This window comes from Kryptolebias marmoratus, linkage group LG9 (genome assembly GCF_001649575.2).
Source record: "Kryptolebias marmoratus isolate JLee-2015 linkage group LG9, ASM164957v2, whole genome shotgun sequence".
Taxonomy (NCBI): domain Eukaryota; kingdom Metazoa; phylum Chordata; class Actinopteri; order Cyprinodontiformes; family Rivulidae; genus Kryptolebias; species Kryptolebias marmoratus.
Window position 1 is genome coordinate 240,129 of NC_051438.1, and position 3,653 is coordinate 243,781.

At 37.3% G+C, this 3,653-nt stretch overlaps 1 long non-coding RNA gene across 1 annotated transcript in view; it reads left to right on the plus strand.

Moving 5' to 3' along the window:
• The window catches only part of LOC119617316, a 32,695-nt gene extending 29,879 nt beyond the window's left edge, over positions 1-2,816 (plus strand). The window contains exons 2-4 of the long non-coding RNA XR_005233549.1: positions 1,450-1,604; positions 2,253-2,401; positions 2,493-2,816. This is a non-coding gene — a long non-coding RNA (uncharacterized LOC119617316). The remainder of the gene's footprint in view (positions 1-1,449; positions 1,605-2,252; positions 2,402-2,492) is intronic.
• Positions 2,817-3,653: the final 837 nt, after the last annotated feature.

A 3,653-nucleotide genomic window follows, 5' to 3' on the forward strand; every position in this document is an offset into this window, starting at 1 on the left:
TTTTCTGATATGATGAATTTGAGATTTTCATTTGTTGTCATTTGTAATCATCAAAATTAAACGAAATAAACATTTGAAATATATGAGTTTGTATGTAATGTATGAATATAATATACAAGTTTCACTTTTTAAATGGAATTTTCTGAAATCAATCTACTTTTTCATGCTATTCTAATTTTATGACCAGCACCTGTATATCGCATGCTATTAGTACTTCCTGCGAGTTGTACGGTCCTTCTCATCCAAAGCATTTCATTACATTGTTGCCCTGTGCTACGTGCATATGACAATAAACAATCTTGAATCTAACTCATAGTCAAAAAGATTCACCCTTAGTTTTATAGGTGAACTGAAATCAAATCTCCAAATATTGACATTTCATGAATGTTATTTAGTCAAACATCCACACAACATTTCAGGGACCGATTTTTCTGACCTAAAACTTAAACAACTTGGTTTTAGCATTTTAGTCAAAAATTTCCAAATTAGTTGATTTGTGGGGCGGAGTTGTCGTCCTGGGGTCATGACGTGTGCTGTGCCACGGCCGGCCTCTTAAAGAGAGCTGGAGAACAAAGAACACCACTACTGTCCGATTATTTACAAGTGGAAATGGAAGAAGCCCTTTTTGGAATATGAAGAGATGCCAGAAGACTTTGCAGGAGTAATGGATACACAACCATACCTGTATGAACCTGAACTGACAGCTGGATCTCTGGAATCAGATGAAAACTCTTCAGATTCAGATTCTGATGATCACCAGGACTGTGATCTGACAAAACAAAGCGCACAATGACTAAGTTAGGAATGTGGGACGGTGAGAACCGATTACCCCCAGATCATTGACATGACATCAGTACACCACACTGTAATTGAATAACACTGGCAGGAGAGAGCTAACGTTGCTAACTCGAAGCTAAATGGATGCTAACTCATTAGCATCCGTTCAAGCACGCTTGAGAGTAAGAAAATACATTTATGCACTCTCACTACCAGAGTAAATTCATCAACAGCAGTTTCAGACCATGACATTTCTTTAATCGCGCATGGATTGTCTATATTTTTCCATAATTAACAAACTGCTGATTTTACAGCCTACAGGTCCTGCTTTTACAAACTGATCTCAGGCTCTAGGCCTGTAAGCAGCTCATACCTTTTAATGGCACTACGCGTTCACATTTGAAAAGCTCCTCGTTTCTTGTCTCCTTCTTTGTGGCGATGTCCTCTCCATTTACTGTGAGGATCCAGAGTTCTCTGTTGTCGCCCTGCTGGTGGCACCAAGTACTCTTCCTCCTCAGCTGCAGCCGATTACCTTGATAAGCAGTACCGGTATTTAAGCCTGCAGCTGGTGGCAGATCTTATGAGTCAGGATCTCAGCTTTTGACCTACGTTTTTGAAAACCCTCAGCTACGATAACCTTTTGCCTTGTTTTTTCTCCCCTCTTTGCCTCAGGAACTGCTGTTCTGTGTTTTGCAAATACCTGCCTGTCTGGAACTACGGTTGCACTTACCTGCTGGACTTACCTCTCATTGGATTGTGGATCCTCCTTCTCCTGGAACATCTCCGTTGGATATTGTTGTCTCCACACCTCTCTCCATGTCGCATCTGTAAGAAAAGAACTATTAACCAATGCCTCATTCTATGCACAAAACCGAACCTGTATCCGAGACTCACCTTGCTCCCCTTATGATCACCTTACTTATGATCACCTTACTGTCATGAGTGAGCATGAAAGATTCCTAGTGTACTTTTACTGCCTTTTGCCTCTATCTAGGACATTGCACCAGTTGGACAACCAAAAGCTTACTTAGTAATTTCAATTAACAACGGTAAAACTATCCATCAATAATGTTACCTTAGTAACCTCTAAAAGAAGACAGTTGTCAGTTTCCAAAAGAGTGGACCTTTCTAGAAAGGTCAGACTTCACAGAGAAATGACAAATTATCCAGTTTAGCATGTTAGCATGAGACGTAGGCAGAACTTATTTTTTTCTTATCAGTGTCTATACAGAATACGGAAACACTGTCTGTTTGAAAGAATGTGTATTTGTAAGGTGTTTTTTTATTATACAAGAAAAAAGTCATGTTTTATGCTGTCTGCAAAAAAATGCATACTGTGGACGTGTAATGGTGTAATTGCCCAGTATAAATAGTACAAGAAAATAAAATGTTTTTTTTTCATGCTTCCTGTTGGAGTCATTCATAATTACCTGAAGAACATCGCCTGTGACTCAAATTGTGATATTCTTTCACAGGTTCAAATGGAGTTCACGTCAGCCTTTTGGACACATAGCACGTCATTTCTTTGCCATTATTTTCAGCACTCCTGGTTCCTCATTATCCGATATGGAAAAAGCAGCTGCCTCCATAATGACCATCATTCTTTCAAGATTGTAAAATGACTGTAAGTGCACAGCAATCAAGAATAATCCCCAGAAGAATTTACTCATTATGGGCTATAATTTAATTCAGTTCTTGTCATTTTTATTTTACAGGTCATTGGACTTAGGCGTAATTTTTCCCAAGAAGTTTGATGAAAGCAATGGGTAACTTGTTCTGAAGTGTTCATTTGGCACAGTTCAGACTAATTCATTCCACTTATTGTAACCTAGTTTGCACTTGGTCACTAAAAGGCTGTGTAGGTTAAAATAACTGGAATGAATTAGTTTACCAGTGAACCTAACATGCATGTTTTTGGTCTGTGGAGGACACTGGAGTACCCAGAGTGAATCCAATTGTGCACAGGGAGAACATACAAACTATTCACAAAAAGGGGCAGGGAAGCAAACCTGCAACCTTCTGATTGTGGGGCAACAGCACTAACAACTTTGCTGCCATGCCACTTGATGTACTGTATGATTAATGTAAAGTAAAAATGCATTTTACAATGAGCGTAATGTAAGCAATTTCTTGGGCAGCATGGACAGAATTCTTTCTCTTTTCATTTCAATCAAATAAGTGAAATGGAAGTGAGTACAATTATGAAAATAACTCTAGAGTTTGAGACAAAAATGACCTAATCATGTCATTAGCATCTGACTATTAATATATGGTAAAATGTCAGATAAACTATAGGGCCTATAAAAAGTATTCACCCCTAAATGTTTTAGCTTCTATTGCTGTCATAAATCAATCATTGTCAACATAAATTGGCCTTCTTAACAAAAACAAAACAAGCTGATCAAAAAACAACCTTATTTTCAATGTCAAAGTGAATTCAAATTTATATAAAGCAATATTAGTTAAATAAGAATATGTAATGTAAAATAACTTATTGAGTAAATATTTACTCTCTTTGAAGTGATGGTCCTAATTCTTCTCAGAGAAAATACTTTTGGTTAGAGGATGAATACAAAAGGATTTCTAAGGCCCTAAACATCCCCAGGAGTTCTGTTGAATCCATCATCAATCAATCAATCAATCAAATTTTATTTGTATAGCACATTTCAGCAGCAAGGCATTTCAAGGTGCTTTACATAATTAAAAAACAAAAGAAAAACAGCATGTGACATTGAATAAACAGTAAGAAAGAGAAAAACATCCAATACATCAAAAACCCGCACTCTAACCCTAATTTATCCATAAGCAATTCTAAACAGGTGGGTTTTAAGTTGAGATTTAAAGGCACCCAGTGTTTCAGCTGTTTTACAGTTTTC